The following is a 25,369-nucleotide window of genomic DNA, read 5'->3' on the forward strand; positions in this document are numbered from 1 at the left end:
ATTTCCCGCCATTGCGGCCGTTACACTGAAGGCATGTAAAGATGAAGTCCCTACAGTGAGCCCTCAGAGAGTCCTCTGTGACATTTCCCGCCATTGCGGCCGTTACACTGAGGGCATGTAAAGATGAAGTCCCTACAGTGACATTTCCCGCTTTTGCGGCTGGCCGTTACACTGAGTGATTGTGAAGATGAAGTCCCTACAGTGAGCCCTCAGTGATATTTCCCGCTTTTGCGGCCGGCCGTTACACTGTGTGACTGTGAAGATGAAGTCCATAGAGTGAGCGTTTAGCATCAAAATGGCTGACAGGATCTTCAACACTAAGCCTCAGCGGTTCTTATAGCACGTAGCAAGGCGTGAGGAGAGCTACAAGGCACGCTGACGAGTTCCTCTCAGAACCACCGCTGTAATGGTGGTAAGTATAAGTAACCGCCTTACAAGCGCAACCTTTATAACATAATCCGTGCGCGGTGACGCAATGACGCACGCTCACGTCACCGTACCACGTGCTCTGTTGTGTACGGAAAGAACACTGTACGGATGATATGCACGGCGTGACGTTGGCTGCGTGGAGTAGCTGGAAGACTGGGCGCATGCGTACTCGGACTTTCACGGCAGACCTGGCACGGCTAGCATGGAGTCGGTGTCAGTGCGTAGCGGCTCAGGGTGAGTGTGTGATAGATAGCGGCGGTGTGTACGCGGTTTACAGCTGCGTTTATGGGCTCCAGCATTCGGTAATACACAGGCTCTGGTGCTCGCGTGACATAGCACGCTCCTTCCCCGCTCCTCCTTGCGGATATTTGTGCTGTGGTAGTTTGTGTGTATGTAACATAATGTCGCACCAGCCGGTGACCCGGCAGCCCTGCGCTGAGGTTATGGCAGGAGCGGTTAACCCTTTCTGATCCCCCTTAGAGCGATTTCTGATGTGCAGATATTTTGTAAATGTGTTTAATTATTTTGCCTTGAAATCCACCTCTTAGGCTGAGTGCAGACGGACTTTTTTGTACTGCGGATTTATCCGCTCAGAATTGAAGAAATCCGCAGGTCAAATGACCTGTATTTTTCCTGCGGATTTCTTCTATTTTTAATGCGGTTTTCCCACTGGGAATTTGGAGACTGGGGAGGTGGAAAACCGCACAAAAGGAAGTGACATGCTGCGGATTTTGTACCGCAGGAAAACTGCACGGAAAAATCTGCAGCGTCTGCACAGCGTTTTTTTTTCATTGATTTACATGCTACTGTAAATCACACTGCGGATCCGCAGTAATTCTGCATCGTGTGCACACAGCCTCAGTGTTACATCACCCAGGACGGGCAGATTAATACACATGAAACGTTATTATCTTACGTATATAGTGCCAACATAAGCCGCAGTGCTGCACACACGCTGTCATCGTCGCTGTCCCCATTGGGGCTCACAATCTAGATTCCCTATCACTGTGTGTATGAAGCGTGGGAGGAAACCGGAGAACCCGGAGGGAACCCACGCCAACACGGGGAGAACTTACAGACTCCTGGCAGATGATGTCCTGGGTGGGATCAGGACCCCAGCGCTGCAGATTCCACCCAATAATCAGTAGCACTCTTCTATAGAAGTATTGGACTTATTCTCAGTTCATATCCAACCATTATTGTTTTGGTTTCAATATTACATTTTTACTTTTACTCTTTAAAACCCATAAACTGCCCGATTGTATGAATGCCGATCAGTCATTCTAGTTTTTTGGTCAGTGCTTGCTGCCCCCCTTGTGTTTTGATGCATTACTGCCATAGTGATCGCCTTCCGGTCTGCAGGACCCGCTCCTCTGCATACTGCTCTGTGCGGTCGGCTCATTGTGTATGGATGGATTATTCCCGGTCACAACATCTGTTGTATAATGGTTTCTCAGTTTACGGTATATACAGTGTTTACTGGTTCTTCAGTTTACTGTATATATACACTGTTTACTGTTCCTCAGTTTACGGTATATACATTTACTGGTTCCTCAGTTTACGGTATATACATTTACTGGTTCCTCAGTTTACGGTATATACACTGTTTACTGTTCTTCAGTTTACTGTGTATACATTGTTTACTGTTCCTCAGTTTACGGTATATACATTGTTTACTGGTTCCTCAGTTTACGGTATATACATTGTTTACTGGTTCCTCAGTTTACTGTATATACATTGTTTACTGTATATACATTGTTTACTGTTCTTCAGTTTACGGTATATACATTGTTTACTGGTTCCTCAGTTTACTGTATATACATTGTTTACGTATATACATTGTTTACTTTTCAGTTTACTGTGTATATACATTGTTTACTGGTTCCTCAGTTTACTGTATATACATTGTTTACTGTTCAGTTTACTGTATATACATTGTTTACTGTTCCTCAGTTTACGGTATATACATTGTTTACTGGTTCCTCAGTTTACGGTATATACATTGTTTACTGGTTCCTCAGTTTACGGTATATACATTGTTTACTGGTTCTTCAGTTTACGGTATATACATTGTTTACTGGTTCCTCAGTTTACTGTATATACATTGTTTACGGTTCTTCAGTTTACTGTATATACATTGTTTACTGTTCAGTTTACTGTGTATACATTGTTTCCTGTATATACATTGTTTACTGTTCCTCAGTTTACTGTATATACATTGTTTACTGTTCAGTTTACTGTGTATACATTGTTTCCTGTATATACATTGTTTACGGTTCTTCAGTTTACTGTATATACATTGTTTACTGTTCAGTTTACTGTGTATACATTGTTTCCTGTATATACATTGTTTACTGTTCCTCAGTTTACTGTATATACATTGTTTACTGTTCAGTTTACGGTATATACATTGTTTACTGGTTCCTCAGTTTACGGTATATACATTGTTTACTGTTCTTCAGTTTACGGTATATACATTGTTTACTGGTTCCTCAGTTTACTGTATATACACTGTTTACTGTTCTTCAGTTTACTGTGTATACATTGTTTACTGTATATACATTGTTTACTGTTCCTCAGTTTACTGTGTATACATTGTTTACTGTATATACATTGTTTACTGTTCCTCAGTTTACTGTATATACATTGTTTACTGTTCTTCAGTTTACGGTATATACATTGTTTACTGGTTCCTCAGTTTACTGTATATACATTGTTTACTGTATATACATTGTTTACTGTTCAGTTTACGGTATATACATTGTTTACTGGTTCCTCAGTTTACTGTATATACATTGTTTACTGTTCTTCAGTTTACGGTATATACATTGTTTACTGTATATACATTGTTTACTGTTCTTCAGTTTACGGTATATACATTGTTTACTGTTCCTCAGTTTACTGTATATACATTGTTTACTGTTCTTCAGTTTACGGTATATACATTGTTTACTGGTTCCTCAGTTTATTGTATATACATTGTTTACGGTTCTTCAGTTTACTGTATATACATTGTTTACTGTTCAGTTTACTGTGTATACATTGTTTCCTGTATATACATTGTTTACTGTTCCTCAGTTTACTGTATATACATTGTTTACGGTATATACATTGTTTACTGGTTCCTCAGTTTACTGTATATACATTGTTTAGTGTTCCTCAGTTTACTGTATATACATTGTTTACTGTTCCTCAGTTTACTGTATATACATTGTTTACTGTTCCTCAGTTTACTGTTCCTCAGTTTACTGTATATACATTGTTTACTGTTCCTCAGTTTACTGTATATACATTGTTTACTGTTCCTCAGTTTACTGTATATACATTGTTTACTGTTCCTCAGTTTACTGTATATACATTGTTTACTGGTTCCTCAGTTTACTGTATATACATTGTTTACTGTTCTTCAGTTTACGGTATATACATTGTTTACTGTATATACATTGTTTACTGTTCTTCAGTTTACGGTATATACATTGTTTACTGTATATACATTGTTTACTGTTCTTCAGTTTACGGTATATACATTGTTTACTGTTCCTCAGTTTACTGTATATACATTGTTTACTGTTCCTCAGTTTACTGTATATACATTGTTTACTGGTTCCTCAGTTTACTGTATATACATTGTTTACTGTTCTTCAGTTTACGGTATATACATTGTTTACTGTATATACATTGTTTACTGTTCTTCAGTTTACGGTATATACATTGTTTACTGTATATACATTGTTTACTGTTCTTCAGTTTACGGTATATACATTGTTTACTGGTTCCTCAGTTTACTGTATATACATTGTTTACGGTTCTTCAGTTTACTGTATATACATTGTTTACTGTTCAGTTTACTGTGTATACATTGTTTCCTGTATATACATTGTTTACTGTTCCTCAGTTTACTGTATATACATTGTTTACGGTATATACATTGTTTACTGGTTCCTCAGTTTACTGTATATACATTGTTTAGTGTTCCTCAGTTTACTGTATATACATTGTTTACTGTTCCTCAGTTTACTGTATATACATTGTTTACTGTTCCTCAGTTTACTGTTCCTCAGTTTACTGTATATACATTGTTTACTGTTCCTCAGTTTACTGTGTATACATTGTTTACTGTTCCTCAGTTTACTGTATATACATTGTTTACTGTTCCTCAGTTTACTGTGTATTCATTGTTTACTGTTCCTCAGTTTACTGTGTATACATTGTTTACTGTTCCTCAGTTTACTGTATATACATTGCTATGAATGGGAATTGATTTTTCATGAGGGCTATAACGAAGTGTGGAATTTCTTCTGGGCGTTTGGAGAATTCCACCTAAAGATGAGTTACCGGCAAACCCCAGATAGGCTGCAAAGACACGAGCGGAGTGAACTCTGCCTGTATTTATTTCTAAGGCCTTATTCACACAAGTGATTTTCTCATATGAGAAAAAAAGACCGCTCTTCATCAAACATTGGGCAGCATTTCATCACTTTTTTTTTTTATTGATGAGAAAATAAAAACTTCTCCATCTTCACCTACGAGTCAATGAAAAATGGACCGAACACAGAAGAAGTCATCTGAATGCTGTCAGATTTTTTTTCACTGACTCACACTTGCATTGCTGATTTGATCTGACACCCCGATCAATGTCGCACATGTCTCTGCAATCTTACACAAACTGCATGGTCAAAGGAAAATAATCTGACATGTGAACAGCCCCATTGACGATCATAGTTGTGAGTGCCCTCTGTAAATAGGATGGCCCTTATACTTGGAAAACTGACGTGTGAATAAGCCCTAAATGTGTCTGTCTGTTATGACATAACGTTATAAAGCATGGGAACCAGACAAAAAAGTGCTCACAGGGAGTATGTCCAGATAGTTGATGCATGAAGGTCGAGTGCAAGGCTCCCCTTAGACAATTCTGCTGAAACTGGCACAACCCCACTGAGGGCATGAGAGTAGCAGATGGCTGGATGTGGTCGCTGCCAGTGTCCCAGGCTCTCAGTTTGGCCAAATCTTGTGGGATGAATGAAGCTTCGAAGATGTGGCAGTGTATATGTGGAAACCCCACAATAGGGACACTCAGATCAGGGCAGATGACCAGCTGAGGATACAAGAAATAGGTGAAGAGCCTTTCATTGACAAGACCTCAATGGATACATCGCGTTTCAAAGCTAAGCGGCCTCTTCAGAAGTAACAGAGACCTATTTCTATATAGATGGGCACAGGTGCGTGGTGTGCTGCTTTTCTGTGCTGAAATGATGTACACTTTCTGGAAAAAAAACCACATGCTGAGTTCACGTAAACGCTCTTCTTGTCATTGAAGTCTATTTCCCAATCCCGTGAATCCCATTTTTAACCCCTTAATGACAGCCAATACGTCTTTTTACTGACCTGAGATATAAGAGAATATCATCCCCCTACAGGTGACCATCCAGCAGCTGTCGGCTGTACTCTAGAGCTGACAACTTCCTGTATCATAAACGGTCAGTGTGGGCACCATCCATATCTGTTTAACCCCTTAGTTGCTTAGTTGCTGCTGTCAAAAGTGACTACATCAAATAAATGGTTAATAGATTGTGGGGGGCTTTCGCTTTAATCTATTTGACACACCAAGATCATGATTGTGTTGTCCTGATGTTTACCATAGCAGTTCATGGCCAAATAGCGGCCTTAGGGTACCGTTACATCTAGCGATGCACCTGCGATCCCGACCAGCGATATGACGCGGTCAGGATCGCTGGTGCATCGCTAGGTGGTCGCTATTGAGCTGCCACACAGGCAGATCTCATCAGCGACATCGCTGGGGACCGGGATAGCTACTTACCTGTCAGACACGGCGATCCTGCGTCCTCCCGCCCGGCTCCACTCGTCGCTCGTCGGCGCCACAGGAAGCCCAGCAGGAAGTGGCCGACGAGGAATGGTCCAGGAGCTTCTCGCGCGATCAGCGATAACCAGCGGGGGAGCCGGTCGGAGGTAAATATCACATGCAGCGATATCGCTGGCAATATCGCTGCAACGTCACAAAATCAGTGACTTTACAGCGATATTGCTAGCGATATCGCAGTGGGTAACGGGGGCTTTAGAGTCTCCCAGCTATAGCGAACGGTTCAGAAGTTAGGGACATTTAGGTGGTAAACAAACTTTTTCATTCCTGCTATACCACTTTGCATTAATTCCTGAAAATCACCTGAAGGGTTAATAAACTACCTGACAGCAGTTTTCAATATGTCAGGGGGTGCTGTCTTTAAAATGGTATCACATTTGGGGTTTTCCAATATATAGGACCCCCAAAGTCACTTCAAACCTGGATAGGTCCCTCATAAAAATAAATTTTATAAATTTCCTTGAAAAAAATGAAAAATTGCTGCTACATTTTTAAACCTTCTAAAAGGCTAATAAAATAAGTTAGTGTTTTAAAAATGGTGCTGATGTAAGGCAGACATGAGGGAAATGTTATTTATGAATGTTTTTCTGTGGTATGACTATCTGGATTAAAGGAATAATCATTCAACGTTTGAAAATTGCATAATTTTTTACATTTTTGTCAAGTTTCTGATATTTTTTATAAATAAACTAAAAACATATCAACCTAAATTTACCATTATCATAAATTATAATGTGCCACGAGAAAACAATCTCAAAATAACTGGGATTTGTTGAAGCGTTCCAGAGTTATCACCACCTAAAGTGACATTGGTCAGAATTTAAAAAATTGGCCCCGTCACTAAGGGGTTAAGAGGAATTTAGGTGGAATCCCTTGATTGCACTTGAAATGCAGTATGAATAGGGCCTACAGCTGAACATATATCCATGCCATTACGCTCTGATAAATGACTGTGGGTCCCTTGCAGGGTTTGCTTTATGAACCCTCCCCATTACTATACAGCTGTAGACTCCTTAAAAACTCCTTGGGGATTTCTGGTATAAACCAGCTGTAATGTCCACACCTAACCACACACACCTTGGTTATAGAGGCAGGCTCGGTGAAGGGCATTGTTCAAAGTCATCTGCTGCGTTCAGTTAGGACATAGTTCCATGTAACTTGTAAAGCATTCATTCGGTGTAGAAGACGCTGATTTATTCTTAAGCTACAGAATCATCAGCGCTCGGACATTGTAGGAGGAAGAATTTATTATTTGGATATATAGTGGCCATTATGTGCATCGTCACATACAGGATACTGGATTGAAATAACACCAAAAAACAGAGAGATCATACATTGAAGTCTACGGAGGAACTCCATGTATATGAACATCAGATACACAGGACCATCTGCCTGCGAAACAAGGTCTCACAGCATAAGCCTGCTGCTGTTGTACACTCAAACATGTGACTGTGTACAGTGCGACTCACTTATGGTTTTGGACAGTTGTGCAAAGCGCACATTTGTATTCTATATTCTTTTGCTGAAAATCATCTGTGTATTGCAGTAGCAGTACTGTGTAATCTCTTGCACCTGCTATGGAGAATAGTCGCTCCATAAATTCTCCAATCTGTGGATTTGAAATCTGCAGCATGTCAATTTTTGCTCTCTATGTTACTGCAGATGTTACTATTTGTAATGCAAAGGACAAAATGTGTGGCTTAAGTGACCACAGAAATGTCCCATGTATATGTCCCTAAAGGGAATCTGTCAGTGGGATCAACCCTCCTAAAATGGCTTAGGAGAGATGCAGATTATAGAAAGTTGAATAAATTGATACCTTGATATCTGTAATCGCGTGTGTCATTCTGGAGAATTCCAAATTTTTTTTCATAATATGTAAATAAGCTGTTCGAGGCAAAAGGTCGGACGTAGTCTGCATGGGAAGCTGCCTCCAGAGATTCTTTTAAATGAAAGCGGGTGTAACCAGTGTGAGACATGTAGATCAGGAGAGCAGACTGTCAGTCATTTAATGTCTCGCACTGGCAACATTCCCTTTCATTTACAGTTAGCTCTGGAGGCAGATTCTCATGCAGATCAGTGTCCAGCCCATAGATCTTAACAGCTCAATTGCATATTATTAAAAATTTGAAATTCACTGGAATAAGACATCGGACCACAGATATCAAAGTATCATGTTATTCCTCTTCCGATGACCTTCATGCCTATATAGACGACTTAGGAGGGTTGATCCTACTGACAGATTCCCCTTTCTGCCATTGCACGTACTATCCCGTCCATGTGCCCATGGACGGGATAGTACGTCATAGCAATCAGCGGCGCTCACAGGGGAAGCGCCGCTGATCGCGGCCGGTTGTCAGCTGATGATCACAAACATGATCGCAGTGTACCGGGGGTTTAGAGAAGCATCGGCTGGGAGGGAGCTCCCTCCGTGCTTCCCTGAGACCCCCAGTGCAGCGAGATGTGCTGCGCTGCTCTGGGGGGTCTCCTTCCCTGCAGGTCCCCGGATCCAATAAGGCAGCGGGGGCCTTCGGGGTTCTGCAGGGAGGCGGCTTCCTCAGTGCCTGCAGAGCGCAGGCATGAGGAAGCCTTGTGCAGCGCCTGTCAGATCGCTGATCTGACACAGCGCTGTGTGATGTGTCAGATCAGTGATCTGACACATGACAGTGATGTCCCCCCCCCCCCCCCCCGGGACAATGTAATAAAGTGTGTGAAAAAAAAAAAAAAAAGTGTAAAAATAATTTATAAAAAATCACTAACTATAAAAAGAAAATATTCCTTAATAAATTCATTTTTTTGGAAATAAAAAAAAAATAAATAAAAGTACACATTTAGCATCGCCGCATCCGTAACGACCCGCCCTATAAAACTGTTGCATTAGTTAACCCCTTTAGCGAACCCCTTAAAAAATAAAAATAAAAAAACAAAGCAAAAAACAATGCTTTATTATCATACCGCCGAACAAAAAGTGCATTAATACGCGATCAAAAAGACGGGTATAAATAACCATGGTACCGCTAAAAATCTCATCTTGCCCCGCAAAAAACGAGCCGCCATACAGCATCATCAGCGAAAAAATAAAGTTATAGCTCGCAGAATAAAGCGATGCAAAAATAATTATTTTTTTATATACGGTAAAATTGTTTTCATTGCATAAAAGCGCCAAAACATAAAAAAAGACATAATTGAGGTATCGCTGTAACGTACTGACCCAAAGAATAAAAGGGCTTTATCAATTTTACCGCACGCGGAACGGTGTAAACGCACCCCCCAAAAGAAATTCATGAAATGCTGGTTTTTGTTCATTCTGTGTCCCGAAAATCGGAATAAAAGCGATCAAAAAATGTCACGTGCCCGAAAACGGTACCTATAAAAACGTCAACTCGTCCTGCAAAAAATAAGACCTCGCATGACTCGGTGGGTAAAAATATGGAAAAATTATAGCTCTCAATGTGGTGATGCAAAAACTATTTTTACAATAAAAAGCGTCTTTTAGCGTATGACAGCTGCCAAACATAAAAACCCGCCATAAATAGTAAATCAAACCCCCCCCCCGTTATCACCCCCTTAGGCTGGTTTCACATTTGCGGTTTTTTTCGCGGTAATTTAGCGCTAAATAGCGCATGCGTTTTTTTTCCTATACTTTGCATGGGATGCGCTTATATGCGCATACACATGCGTTTGTACGCGTTTTACCGCGCATGCGTTTTTTTGCGGTATGCGCTCGGGCGCACAAAATGCAACTTGTTGCATTTTTTGTGCGTCCGATTTGCCTCAAAAAAACGCATGCGCGCGCAATGCGTTTTTTTACAGCAAGACACCCATTATAAGTCTATGGTGAGCATATGTGCGCATTGGCATGCTTATGTATGCGTTTTGTTTTTTTTACCATTAGTTTAGACAATGGAATTTAGGGGTTTGGGTAAAGTTAGGGTTAGTTAAGGGGGTTTAGGGTCAGGGTTAGGGTTAAGTATGGTTTGGTTAAGGGTTAGGGTCAGGGTTAGGGTTAAGTATGGTTTGGTTAAGGGTTAGGGTCAGGGTTAGGGTCAGGGTTAAGGTTAAGTATGGTTTGGTTAAGGGTTAGGGTCAGGGTTAGGGTTAAGTATGGTTTGGTTAAGGGTTAGGGTCAGGGTTAGGGTTAAGTATGGTTTGGTTAAGGGTTAGGGTCAGGGTTAGGGTTAGGGTCAGGGTTAGGGTTAAGTATGGTTTGGTTAAGGGTCAGGGTTAGGGTCAGGGTTAGGGTCAGGGTTAGGGTTAAGTATGGTTTGGTTAAGGGTTAGGTTCAGGGTTAGGGTCAGGGTTAGGGTTAAGTATGGTTTGGTTAAGGGTTAGGGTCAGGGTTAGGGTTAAGTATGGTTTGGTTAAGGGTTAGGGTCAGGGTTAGGGTCAGGGTCAGGGTTAGGGTTAAGTATGGTTTGGTTAAGGGTTAGGGTCAGGGTTAGGGTCAGGGTTAGGGTTAAGTATGGTTTGGTTAAGGGTTAGGTTCAGGGTTAGGGTCAGGGTTAGGGTTAAGTATGGTTTGGTTAAGGGTTAGGGTCAGGGTTAGGGTTAAGTATGGTTTGGTTAAGGGTTAGGGTTAGGGTCAGGGTTAGGGTTAAGTATGGTTTGGTTAAGGGTCAGGGTTAGGGTTAAGGTTAAGTATGGTTTGGTTAAGGGTTAGGGTCAGGGTTAGGGTTAAGTATGGTTTGGTTAAGGGTTAGGGTTAGGGTTAAGTATGGTTTGGTTAAGGGTTAGGGTCAGGGTTAGGGTTAGGGTTAGTAAAGTCATGGTTTGGGTTAGTGTGAGTGGCCACCTAGTGTTGGAAAAAAACGCAAACGCGGTAAAAACGCACTAAAAACGCATACAAACGCTTAAAAACGCTGCGTTTTTTTCATGCATGCTCATAAAAATGCTTGAAAAAAACGCAGCAGTTGTATGCTTTTGTATGCGTTTTTCAATGCGTTTTTTTGCGGGAAAAACGCGCTGCAAAAAAAAGCAAGTGTGAAACAGGCCTAAGTTAGGGAAAAATAATAAAATTAAAAAAAAATGTATTTATTTCCATTTTCCCATTAGGGTTAGTGGTGTGTTGGGGTTAGGGTTGGAGTTAGAACTGGGGGGTTTCCACTGTTTAGGCACATAAGGTGCTCTCCAAACGCAACATGACGTCTGATCTCAATTCCAGCCAATTCTGCGTTGAAAAAGTCAAACGGTGCTCCTTCCCTTCCAAGCTCTGCCATGTGCCCAAACAGTGTTTGAGGAAAAAATATGATTTTGTTCTCTTCACGCCCGGGCGTTATAAACTTCTGTGTTGCACTGGGGGGGTTCAACGTGCTCACCACACATCTAGATAAGTTCCTTGGGGGTCTAGTTTCCAGAATGGGGTCACTTGTGGGGGGTTTCCACAGTTTAGGTACATCAGGGGCTCTCAAGGCAACATGACACCTGCAGACCATTCCATCAAAGTCTGCATTCCAAAACGTCACTACTTCCCTTCCGAGCCCCGACGTGTGCCCATACAGTAGTTTTCTCCCACATATGGGGTATCAGCGTACTCAGGACAAATTGGACAACAACTTTTGGGGTCCAATTTCTCCTGTTACCCTTGGGAAAATAAAAACATTGGGGACTAAAAGATCATGTTTGTGGAAAAAATATGATTTTTTTTTTTATTTTCACGCCCGGGCGTTATAAACTTCTGTGAAGCCCTTGGGGGGTTCAAAGTGCTCACCACACATCTAGATAAGTTCCTTGGAGGGTCTACTTTCCAAAATGGTGTCATTTTGGGGGGTTTCCACTGTTTAGGCACATCAGGGGCTTTCCAAATACGACATGGCGTCCGATCTCAATTCCAGCCATAAAAGTCAAATGGCGCTGCTTCCCTTCCGAGCTCTGCCATGTGCCCAAATAGTGGTTTACCCCCACATATGGGGAATCGGCGTACAGGACAAATTGCACAATAACTTTTGGGGTCATCTTACCCTTGGAAAAACAAAAATTGAGAGTGAAAAGATCATTTTTGTGGAAAAAATATTTTTTTAATTTTACGGCTGTACGTTATAAACTTCTGTGAAGCCTTTGGGGGTTCAAAGTTCTCACCACATATCCAGATAAGTTCCTTGGGGGGGGTCTAGTTTCCAAAATGGGTTTACTTATGGGGGTTTTCCACTGTTTAGGCACATCGGGGCTCTCCAAACGTGACATGGCGTCCGATCTGAATTCCAGCCAATTTTGCATTGAAAAAGTCAAATGGCGCTCCTTCCCTTCTGAGCTCTGGCATGCGCCAAAACAGTGGTCCCCCCCCTACATATCAGGTATCCGTGTACTGAGGAGAAATTGCACAATAACTTTTGCAGTCCAATTTCTCCTGTTACCCTTGGTAAAATAAAAAAAAAAAATTGGACCTGAAGTAATTTTTTTGTGAAAAAAAGTTAAATGTTAATTTTTTTTTTTTTTCCAAAACAGTCAAAAAATTCCTGTGAAGCACCTGAAGGGTTAATAAACTTCTTGAATGTGGTTTTTAGCACCTTGAAGGGTGCAGTTGTTATAATGGTGTCACTTTTGGGTATTTTCTATCCTATAGACCCCTCAAAGTGGCTTCAAATGTGATGTGGTCCGTAAAAATAAAGTGGTGTTGCAAAAATGAGAAATCGCTGATCAACTTTTAACCCTTATAACTTCCTAACAAAAAAAAAAATACTGGTTCCAAAACTGTGCTGATGTAAAGTAAACATGTGGGAAATGTTACTTATTAAGTTTTTTGTGTGCCATATCTCTGTGATTTAAGGGCATAACAATTCAGAGTTGGAAAATAGCGAAATTTTCGGCAAATCTGTTTTTTTCACAAATAAACGCAAGTTATATCATTGAAATTTTACCACTAACATGAAGTAAAATATGTCACGAGTAGTGTTGAGCATTCCGATACCGCAAATATCGTGTATTGGCCGATACTCGCGGTATCGGAATTCCGATACTGAGTTCCGATACTTTTTTGCATATCGAATACCGGAATCGGAAGTTCCCATAATGCTAGGAGCCAGTTTGATTTGATACAGCCAATGACAATCCTCAGAAGTGTGGGCACATCCTGTTAGGCATGTAGGCATGTTAACTAATGGCATGGCTGTGATTGGCTGCTGAAATGATGTCATGATGCGCTACAAAAGCCGCCGCCGCCATTTCGGGTTCACTCTGCTGTGAATTCAGTTAGGGACAGGCTGCTGTTCAAGACTCTGAGGGACAGTTAGAGATAGCGATTTTCCAAATAATATTGTGCTTTACCCAGGCTACATTATCAATCAGTGTAGCTTTCTTTTGCCTTGCAGCGCTGTGTAGTGTGTCCTGCAGCCACATCTGGTTGTAGGCCGCTCAGCGTGCGTCACTGCCTCATACATATTTTTCTTTTATTGCTGCAAATTTTTCATTAATTCTCCTATTAGTGTGCATCCATCGGTATCCATATACATTGGTTGCAAACACTATAGGAGTAGACAGCGGAGCCTCTCTGCAGCCTTTCAGTGCTAGTACCCAGTTATCTGCACTGTTCACGGCTGTCTGAGAGGTCTCTGTGTGTGAGTGCAGCTCACGCTGTAGTGTGTCCTGCAGCCACGTATGGTTCTAGGCCGCTCAGCGTGCATCACTGCCTCATACAAATTTTTCTTTTATTGCAGCTCATTTTTCATTAATTCTCCTTTTAGTGTGTATCCATATACATTGGTTGCAAACACTATATAGGAGTAGATAGAGGAGCCTTTTTGCTGGCTTGTGCCCTGCAGCTGCAGCCAGATTAGTATTACCCTATTTTTTGGAGCCTCATCTATTGCATTGTAGGTTACCTTCCTGCATTGTAATAGCTCCAAAAAGTTTGTGATACTATCGCTTTCACATCTTTGGTCACATCCTTTTTGTTTTTTTGAAAAAAACAAAATAAAGTTCACCAAACACTCCACTTGACAGTTGTGTAGGCCACATTAGCTCATATTAAAGTGTAGTCCACACACTTTATAAAATTAGTGTTTCTTATACCTGTTAGCAGCTGTTCAGGAATAAGCACACTAAGCCCCCCCTTTGTACTTTTCTGCCTATTTTTATCAGTCTACCAAGATGAAGAAGGCAGGGAGTAAGGCACGTGGTCGTGGGCGTGGAGTTGCAGCAGGGAGAGGACATGGGGGTTCAGCAGGGAGAGGACGTGGGGATTCTGTGCTTGTTGCGGGCACCAGTGAGCAGGGCTGTGGAGTCGGAGTCGTGGAGTCGGAGTCGGTGCTCATTTTGGTGGAGTCGGAGTTGGAGTCGGTATAAAATGGACCGACTCCGACTCCTAAAATATATAATAAATTGGGTACAGTAATTCAATGCAGGATGTGCAGAATATTTTTTTATAGGAGTTTGGGAAAGTTATGAAATGTCCTATAAATGGCTGTTCTATTCCTGATCTAAGGCTACATTCACGCACAGCGTTTTTCCTGTGTTTTTTGAGGATACGTTTTTCAGCTGCAAAAGCTGATCATCTTTTTAAAAAACTGCATCACCTGAAAGGTTTTTGAGCTCATAGATAATGTTTTCAATAGCAAAAGCAGATTATAAATCTGCTCTATCTATATATCCATTTATCCATATCTGTCTATCCATATCGTATCTGTACCAAAAAGAATGAAAACCGGGTAGTACACCAATATATATTCTATTCTATCTAAATATCTTGATTATTGGATCATAAAAATGATTAAATGTCTGAGGTTCACATTGTACTACAATAAATTTTTCACTTAAATATAAGCAATATGTGTGGGAGTCGGAGTCGGTGTAAGGGAAATTGAGGAGTCGGAGTCGCAGGTTTGGCTTACCGACTCCACAGCCCTGCCAGTGAGTCAGCATCCCCCAGTTTTACCAGGCAACAGTCCTTTATGCGCAGCTTTGTAGGACCTCGCCGTACCCCACTGCTGAGGGACGAACAAATTGAAGCCATTGTCGGATGGATGGCAGCTAAGGCATCGACTTCAATGACTTCCACATCCTCTCAGGGCCAGAGCACTGAAGAGCAACCATCTGTCTCTTCACCACCTGCCAAATTGCCCAGGCAGTCAGAGAGCCCTGAACAGGAGCCATCTCAGTCTCTACTTCTGTTCTCTGAATCTGTTGGCTTGGAAAGAGGGGGCCAGCCAAGCAGCATTCAAGAATGTGAAGAAGAGGGAATATTCAGTGATGCGCAACTGCTTTGTCCCTCTGAATCTGAAGAGGCGGGTGGGCCAGTGCCTATGGTCAGCACACCTCAGTACGCATCAGATGATGAGACTCGTGCCACTTTCTGGTGCATACGGTGCTGGGAAGACTACCCAGGAGAAGCAGGTGTTTGAAGAGGGGAGTGTAGATGATGAGGTCCTTGACCCATCATGGCGTGAGGAACAGGAAGGTGGTGGGAGCAGCTCTGAGGAAGAGATTTCCCGAACGGCCAAAACAGGAGGGAGAGGGAGGGGGCAGACTTGGTTGCCTGTAGCCTCCACTTCGGCACCCATTAGGAGCATTCCTCTTCCAAAAGCCAAAACGGGCGCTCCCAAGACTTGCAGTGTGTGGTCCTTTTTTGACACAGTTGCAGATGACATTTGCTTTGTCAAATGCAAGCTGTGTCACCAGAAAATCAAAAGAGGGAAAAGTGTCAGCAACCTCAGTACCACAAATATGTGGAAACATGTGCGGCTCAAGCACGTGGTGGAGATACAAAGACACACTGAAGACGTAGGCCAACCTACAGAACCACCTACCACCTCTTCAGGTCGTGTTGTAGCGTCTTCCTCCAGCTCACACACAGCTGGTTCGGCTTCCTCACAGGATTGCCGTGGAAGAACCTCTGGCACTGTTGTCCAGAGATCCAGTGACATTCCACCCACAGCACCATGTTCCCGTTCATCCTCACACTCCCAGGCCACTCTACAGGTATCGGTAGCACAGGCATGGGAGAAAAGGCAGCCATACTCGGCAAACCATCCCCGAGCACAGGCTCTGAATGCTGGCATTGCCAAACTACTGGCCCTTGAAATGCTCTCATTCAGGCTGGTGGAGACAGACACCTTCCGGAGCTTCATGGCATTGGTAGTCCCACAATACACCTTGCTCAGCCGCTTTTATTTCAGTAGGCAAGCCGTCCCTGCCCTGCAAAAGCATGTGGAGGGAAAAATTAAACATGCGCTACTAAACGCCGTCAGTAGCAAGGTCCACCTGACCACCGATGCGTGGACCAGTAACCATGGACAGGGACGATACCTTTCCCTCACTGCCCATTGGGTCAATGTTGTGGAGCCGGGTACAGATATTGAGAGTGGCGCTGTACGTGTTCTGCCAACTCCAAGGATTGCAGGAATCCAGTCTGTACACATTGACTCCTCCTCATACTCCAGTTCCTCAGAATCAGCGCTGCAGGAGCCTGTTACGACCGATATGAGCACAGCCGTGGCCAAATGTCCACAGGCCGTACTCAAATTAATTTCTTTGGGGAATCGAAGACACACAGTGCAGGAGCTCTGGAATGCCATCAAGCAGGAGAGCGACGTGTGGTTTGTGCCAGCGAATCTCCAGCCAGGCTTGGTAGTGTGTGACAATGGCCGAAATCTGGTGGCAGCTCTGGGCCTAGGCAACCTCACTCACATCCCATGTCTGGCACGTGCTCAACTTGGTCGTTCAGAACTTTCTGAGGGACTATCCAGATCTTGATGCACTGCTGCACAAGGTCCGCATAGAGTGCGCTCACTTGCGGCGTTCCAGCATGGCAAGATCGCGCTTTGCAGCTCTGCAGCTCCGATTACGCCTTCCGGAACATCGCATCATATGTGACCTACCCACCAGGTGGAATTCAACGTTACATATGTTGGAGAGGTTGTGTGAGCAGCAGGCAGCAGTAATGGAGTACCAGCTGCAACAAGTCGCACTGTGCGCCGGTCACACTTCAGCACCATTGAGTGGGCCTCTATAAAGAACATCTGCCTCGTTTTGCGTGCCTTCGATGATTCCACGCGGATGGTGAGTGCAGATGATGCACTAGTCAGCATGACTGTCCCCCTTATCTGCCTGCTTCAAAAAACACTGCAAGCACTAAGGGAGGAGGTTTTGGAAGAGGTGGAGGATGAGGAGTCACAAATGCCATCTGCTTCTGGACAGTCTGCGCTACGTGGTTCCTCACAAAGGCTTAGGCATGGGACACTTTGTGAGGAGGATGAGGAGGAGTCAATGGAGGACGAAGACATCGCTCCAGAGGAGGGAGGTACACAATGCTCTAGTCAGTATGTACTGCGAGGGTGGGGTGATGCAGAGCAGGTAAAGATGACGCCTCAAGCAGGGGACAGCGTTTCTTTGGCAGTTGGGAGTCTGCAGCACATGGTTGATTTCATGCTGCAGTGCCTGAGAAACGACCGCCGCATCGCCCACATTCTCAGCACGGCTGATTATTGGGTGTACACCCTCCTAGATCCTCGCTACTGGGACAACTTACAAAGCCTCATAACACCGTTGAACCGGGAGCGTAAAATGCGGGAGTACCAAGAGACACTGGTGCATTCCATCATGTTCTCCTTTCCACCCAAGAGCAGTGCTGCTAGTGCTTTACAAAGCAGCACAGTGCGTCGAGGCAGTGGAGGAAGCTCTGCACAAAGAGGGAGCAGAGGCAGCGCCTCAGCACAAGGCAAGACCAGTATGGCCCAAATGGCAAAGTTTTGTGTGCCCGCCACAAATGTCTACACCATCACAGACGGCTAGTCAGCAGGAGGCAACGTTTCCGTCAGATCGTGACAGACTACATGTCTTGCCCTGTCAGTGTACTCCCAGATGGCTCTTCCCCCTTCAAGTTTTGGGTCTCTAAGCTGGGTACATGGCCAGAGCTTAGCCAGTATCCATTGGAGGTGCTGGCTTGCCCTGCTGCTAGTGTATTATCGGAACGCGTCTTTAGTGCCGCAGGTGGTGTACTAACAGACCGTCGCACGCGACTATCCTCCGATAACGTTGACCGGCTTACTTTTCTGAAAATGAACAAGGCCTGGATCTCGCCAGAATTTGCCAGTCCTCTTCCAGAATAAATAGTTGGTTGGCAAGAGTATCCAGGTCTCCTGTTGTGTTCATGTTTCTACCAACTGAACTGTAATCCCTGGGCTCCAACACCGCCAGTTGTTGCTCAGAAGTGCCATCTGCACAGAGAAAAACACATGCTCCAGTGTTAGTGGGGTTCAGTAACGCTAGCTGCTCCCCTGCTGTGTCCGGCAATGTCTACTGCTGCCTCCACATTCACACTACTACTGATTTCAAACTTGCTCCAATTAGGCCTCTGGCTCCAAAGACACTTCTGAGCAGCAACTGGCGATGTTGGAGCCCAGGGTCAATCTGGGTGTAGGCTGAGGCCTAATTTCATCAAGTTTTATATCTGTTGTAGACTACTACTGATTTTAAACGTGCTCCAATTAGGCCTCTGGCTTCACTCTGTCTCTAGTATTTCCCATGGCCTTCAACACCGCCACTTGCTGCTCAGAAGTGCCGTCTGCACAATCAACACTTGTTCCTGTGTTACTTGGGTTCAGTAATGTCAGCTGATCCCCTGATGTGTGTGTCCGGCAATGTCTCCTGCTCTTTAGTAGTGGGAATGTGAACAGAGCAGGAGACATTGCCGGACACACATCAGGGGATCAACTGACGTTGCTGAACCTCAGTAACACAGGAACAAGTGTTGATTGTGCAGACGGCACTTCTGAGCAGCAACTGGCGGTGTTGGAGGTCAGGGTAAATACTAGAGACAGAGTGAAGCCAGAGGCCTAATTGGAGCACGTTTAAAATCAGTAGTAGTCTACAACAGATATAAAACTTGATGAAATTAGGCCTCAGCCTACACCCAGATTGACCCTGGGCTCCAACATCGCCAGTTGCTGCTCAGAAGTGTCTTTGGCACGGGTACTCCCTCCTGCCCAGCCTGGGTCCAGCACGCCTGCTGTTTCCAGGTGTCAACGTCACTTTGAAACCAATAAGTTGTCCTGTCGTGTTGCGGTCGGGTTAGCCGAGTCTATGGTGCCTGCAGTTTAGGTGCTTCCTATGTGGGCTGCGGGTTCTGGTAATAAAGGCTGGTTCCGTAGTGCCAATAAGACAAGCACCCCCTGTAAGGACTGTGGGTTTCAGTAACTGCGGCTGGCTCGCAGCCTTGCAACTTTGTTTTTCATGGGTACCTTCTGCTACCCATCTGGGTTCCAGCACCATCAGCTGGTTCTCGGCAGTGCCTTTGACTTAGGTTCCTCCATCTCGGTATCTGAGTTCCAGCAACGTCTGCTGGTCCTTGGTAGTGCTTTCCAGCACAGGTACCTCCTGCTTACTAACTGGGTTCCAGCACAGTCAGCTGGTCCTCGGTAGTGCCATTGGCTCTTGTTCCTTCTGCTGCCCCTCCGGGTTCCAGCACCATCAGCTGGTCCTCGCAAGTTCCATTTGCTCTTGCAGCTTCTGCTACCCATCCGGGTTCCAGCACTGTCAGCTGGTTCCAGGCAGAGCCTTTGGCCTAGGTGCCTCCATCTCGATATCCGAGTTCCGGCAACGTCTGCTGGTCCTTGGTAGTGCTTTCTAGCACAGGTACCTCCTGCTTAGTAACCGGGTTCCAGTACCGTCAGCTGGTCCACGGTTGTGCCATTGGCTCTTGTTCCTTCTGCTGCCCCTCCGGGTTCCAGCACGTTCAGCTGGTTTTCGGCAGTGTCTTTGGCAGGATACTCCCTCCTGCCCAGCCTGGTTCCAGCACGCCAGCTGTTTCCGGGACGTGTCAACGTCACTTTGCCACCAATACGTTGTCCTGTCATGTTGTGGTCGGGTTAGCCAAGTCTATGGTGCCTGCAGTTTAGGTGCTTCCTATGTGGGCTGCGGGTTCTGGTAATAAAGGCTGGTTCCGTAGTGCCAATAGGACAAGCACCCCCTGTAAGGACTGTGGGATTCGGTAACTGCGGCCTGCTCGCGGCCTTGCAACTTTGTTTTTCATGGGTACCTTCTACTACCCATCCGGGTTCCAGCACCGTCAGCTTGTTCTCGGCAGTGCCTTTTGCTGAGGTGCCTCCTTCTCGGTATCCGAGTTCCAGCAACGTCTGCTTGTCCTTGGTAGTGCTTTCTAGCAGGACTGTGGAGTCGGAGTCGGTGCTCATTTTGGTGGAGTCGGAGTTGGAGTCGGTATAAAATGGACCGACTCCGACTCCTAAAATATATAATAAATTGGGTACAGTAATTCAATGCAGGATGTGCTGAATATTTTTTCATAGGAATTTGGGAAAGTTATGAAATGTCCTATAAATGGCTGTTATATTCCTGATCTAAGGCTACATTCACACACAGCGTTTTTCCTGTGTTTTTTGAGGATACGTTTTTCAGCTGCAAAAGCAGATCATCTTTTTAAAAAACTGCATCACCTGAAAGGTTTTTGAGCTCATAGATAATGTTTTCAATAGCAAAAGCAGATTAGAAATCTGCTCTATCCATCCATTTATCCATATCTGTCTATCCATATCGTATCTGTACCAAAAAGAATGAAAACCGGGTAGTACACCAATATATATTCTATTCTATCTAAATATCTTGATTATTGGATCATAAAAATGATTAAATGTCTGAGGTTCACATTGTACTACAATAAATTTTTCACTTAAATATAAGCAATATGTGTGGGAGTCGGAGTCGTGGAGTCGGAGTTGGAGTCGGAGTCGGTGTAAGGGAAATTGAGGAGTCGGAGTCGCAGGTTTGGCTTACCGACTCCACAGCCCTGCTTTCTAGCACAGGTACCTCCTGCTTAGTAACCGGGTTCCAGCACCGTCAGCTGGTCCTCGGTAGTGCCATTGGCTCTTTTTCCTTCTGCTGCCCCTCCGGGTTCCAGCACCGTCAGCTGGTTCTCGGCAGCGCCTCAGCCTTCTTGTACCTTCTGCTACATTTCCAAGTTCAAGCTTTTGGAAATGGTTTTTGTTATCACTCTGGATCTCCCTGACAACAACCCTGAAGACTACAACCCTGAAGACCACCCGGAAGAAGACGACGACCTCGAAAACGATGACCCTGAAGACGATGACCCGGAACACCACCCCGAAGAAGACCAAACAGATGACCCTGAAGAAGATGACCAAGAGGACAACCACGATGAAGCTGCAGACGATGAAGCTGCAGACGATGAAGCTGCAGACGATGAAGCTGCAGACTAAAAATCAGAGCAAAAGATATTATCTAAAGTATAAGCAGAAGAAGACTAAGCAGTGTATGGGGGTGAGTCCGTTCCTCCTCGTGGTGCCCCTGGAAAATGCCTGCTGCTGCAGGCCAAACTGAATGCGGACAAATCCTGTTGTAAATCTTTTGTGACAGGCAGAACGGAAGGTGTAATCTTCAAACTTTTATAGATAACAACTACAGGAATGCCTGTCACAAATAAGAATATGATGATGAAGAAGAAGATGAAGAAGAATAATAGTTGAATAAGAAGAATATGAAGAATGTAAAAAAAAAAAAAAGAATAATAGGAAGAAGGAGAATAAGATGAAGAAGTTGATGAAAAAGATGCTGCTGAGGATCATGAAGGAGAAAGTGTGGGAGAAGTAAAAAAGGTGAAGAGCATGGAAGTAGTGAAACATACATATCTGACAAAATTTAAAAAAGGTTAACATAGTCAATATCTTTGTAATTCCGAACGTCTTTAAAAAATTTTTTTCATTCGTGCTATTCCATTTGATTGGGCTAAACCTCTATGCCTTTAATGTCTCCTCCACCTCCCCCAATACATTCTACATTATTCTTAGTTGTTTTTCTTCATGTTGAATTAACCTACAAGGAAAGAAAGAAAGGTTTTTTTTTTTTTTTAATTCCGATTATTTCTGTCCCATTGACTTGAATGGGACTTCCGGTATCGGAATCGGCGATACCCAATACTTTTTGGGTGTCGGTTGATCCAATCCGATATTTCTCAATATCGGATGGTATCGCTCAACACTAGTCACGAGAAAACATTGTCAGAATCACCGGGATCCATGGAAGCGTTCCAGAGTTATTACCTCATAAAGGGACAGTGGTCAGAATTGTAAAAATTGGCCCGGTCATGAACGTGCAAACCACCCTTGGGGGTAAAGGGGTTAAATGGAGAATTCACTTCCCTGATCTGGTGGGAAATTCTGCTACTTGGAGCTTTCTATGTGAATTCTCTCGCTTTCTGCACTGACCAGGGCTGTGGAGTCGGTAAGCCAAACCTGCGACTCCGACTCCTCAATTTCCCTTACACCGACTCCGACTCCACGACTAAGACTCCGACTCCCACATATATTGCTTATATTTAAGTGAAAAATGTATTCTAGTACAATGTGAACATCAGACATTAAATCATTTTTATGATACAATAATCAAGATATTTGGATAGAACATAATATTTATTGGAATACATATATATATATATATATATATAACACTATGTAATAAACTATAAGTGGCAAAAAGCAGTTTTCAACAAAAACATACTAAATAATGTTTGTGCAGTCTATGAATTTGTTCTAAGAAATAAAATTGCCTCCATCAGATCCTCCTTCATAGATGACCTCAAATCTGACCTAATAATTTTAAGGCTAGAGAACAACCTCTCTATAGTAACTTGGGTTGGAGGCAAAGCCGTAACCACATGGGCAACATCTCTAACAATTTCCGGGTATAAAGGAATTGCCTCATGCACAGTCAGTTTTGATGAACGGTTGAATTTTTCTATTTCTTTGAGAACAAGTGAAACATTTTGCTGAAATATGGTCAATCTGCTTGCTATAGGAGACAGAGTGAAATCTTTTTCCTTGCGGCAACGCTTTGCCTGCTCCATGTCATACAAATACTTGTCAAAGTCAAACTCCTCATCTGATGAGGATGAAGATATGGCAGCAGTAGCACTGTCAGGACCCGAGTCCTCTTGCGCCTGGCAGTCCTCCTGTAGGCCACTCTTCCTAACTGCTACCTCAGTCAGAGCTTCTTTTCCTTTAGTAAGATCTTGATCATCAAGCAATATACGATGACTTGGGTCCACATAAACAGCTGCCAGAAAAATTTTATTTTCCAATAGCTGTGTCTCTCTCCGTTTCATTGAAGCAGAAATGCCATCTGCAATTAATCAGCAAAATAGCAAGTTCTTCCACTCCCTCATGAAAATGCCAGGAGTTAAATCCTCAGCTTGTAATTTTTTAGTCACAGTAAATGTGTGATTAAGCAATTCCTTCAATTCAGCCACCTGTGTCCATTGACCTTCATTTAGGGTTACCTGAGGGTTCGCCATATCTATAAGAAACAGTTTTAGTTGATCAACAATTGCCCCTTTCCCAGCACGTCTCTTCAAGATGGAATCAATTTTAGGGGTTCTGGCTGCAATAACCAATTTCCTCACTTTTCCAATCAGATTTTCAGCATGTCCCTCTTGCAGACTCTCTCATTGCCAGCTGCAGCGTGTGCACAACACAACGCATGTGATGAGTAGGAAAGCGTTTTGAAGCGCTTCAACAAGATCATCTATTTCTACAGTATAATTTTGCTGTTCTTCTGTAGTAATATCTGTTTGTTCCTCAGTTACATGAACAGCACTGTGGCCTTCCATCTCAAACATACTGAATCCTAAATGTTCCTCTAGCTGTTGTTCATTACTCTCATTCATCAGTGCAATTGTACTTATATTTGAAGCATTGTCCGTTACAATAGCAAGAACCTGTTCTTTTTTGAGTTTGTAATCTTGCAGAACTTTTTCCACTAAGGCCTGGAGAAACTGGCTGCTGTGATGAGCTTTAGTATCTTTTACTGCCAGCGTGTTGGTAACAATTTTTGTTGTCACAAACATATCGAATATTGATGGCAAAATAGTTCACTCTGTAACGTGTGCAGGCATCCATTTTAAGAAACCTGAAGCGTCTTTTGAGAGTCTTTTTAAGATCTTCCTTTTGTTTAAGGGCTTCTTCAATCACTAATTTTCTAATACTTTCTCTTTCCAGAGAAACACCAAGTTTGGGGGCCATTTCTCCATTAAGAGCTGTAAAAGCTGGTCGTGCAAATAATGTTAATGGTACACCGTCCTTCACAACAAGCTGTATGGAGCTGTCTTTTAGACATATCTGCTGTCATTGTTACAGTAAAGGGGGTTTTACACTAAGCAATATCGCTAGCAATATCGCTATGTGTGATACTTACCAACGACCGGCTCCCCCGCTGCTCATCGCTGATCGCGCGAGAATGTCCGGCTCCATTTCTCGTCGGGCGCTTCCTGCTGAGACTTCCTGCTGTGACGTCCAGCGACGCGTGGAGGCGGGCCGGAGGACGCAGGATCGCTGTGTGTGAATGGTAAGTATCGTGCGCTGCGTCGCTGCTGCATCGCTGTGAGATCTTTCTGTATGAAAGCTCACTAGCGATCATTTAGCGATGCACCAGCGATCCTGACCGGGTCGGATCGCTGGTTGGATCGCTGGTGCATCGCTAAATGTAAAAGGGCCTTAACTTTGTCACTTACAAAATATCTTGTTAATGATGTTTGAGACGCTCTTTCCTCCTCCTTTGCCTGGCAGGAAGTGTCAGTCTGTGTGCTACCCGGCTTTCATTCTTTTTGGTACAGATAAGCTATGGAGACAGATATGGATAAATGGATAGATAGAGCAGATTTCTAATCTGCTTTTGATATTGAAAACATTATCTATGAGCTCAAAAACCTTTCAGGTGATGCGGTTTTTTAAAAATCTGATCGGCTTTTGCAGCTGAAAAACGTATCCACAAAAAACGCAGCAAAAATACTGTGTGTGAATGTAGCCTTAGATCAGGAATCAGGAATAGAACAGCTATTTATAGGGCATTTCATAACTTTCCCAAATTCCTATGAAAAATATTCAGCACATTCTGCATTGAACTATTGTACCCAATTTATTATATATTTTAGGAGTCGGAGTTGGTCCATTTTATACCGACTCCAACTCCACCAAAATGAGCACCGACTCCACGACTCCGACTCCACAGCCCTGGCACTGACCCTGGACCATTGCATAGTCCTGTACCCACAGGTTCCAGGTGCCTGCTGCGGAGAATTATCACCAAAGTGCTCATACACATTTGATT

The 25,369-nt window shown here is 43.6% G+C and overlaps 1 protein-coding gene across 2 annotated transcripts in view; it reads left to right on the plus strand.

Annotated features, from left to right (window-relative positions):
• Positions 1–504: 504 nt before the first annotated feature.
• CCAR1 (cell division cycle and apoptosis regulator 1) overlaps positions 505–25,369 on the plus strand; it is a 135,072-nt gene continuing 110,207 nt past the window's right edge. The window contains exon 1 of one of the 2 annotated variants that reach the window (XM_073585880.1): positions 505–663. The gene's annotated coding sequence lies outside the window, so the exon portion shown is untranslated. The remainder of the gene's footprint in view (positions 664–25,369) is intronic. The other variant, XM_073585879.1, reaches the window with a different exon arrangement.

The sequence above is a fragment of the Dendrobates tinctorius genome, unplaced genomic scaffold (genome assembly GCF_039654945.1).
Source record: "Dendrobates tinctorius isolate UK_male_01 unplaced genomic scaffold, ASM3965494v1 ptg000089l, whole genome shotgun sequence".
Lineage (NCBI taxonomy): Eukaryota > Metazoa > Chordata > Amphibia > Anura > Dendrobatidae > Dendrobates > Dendrobates tinctorius.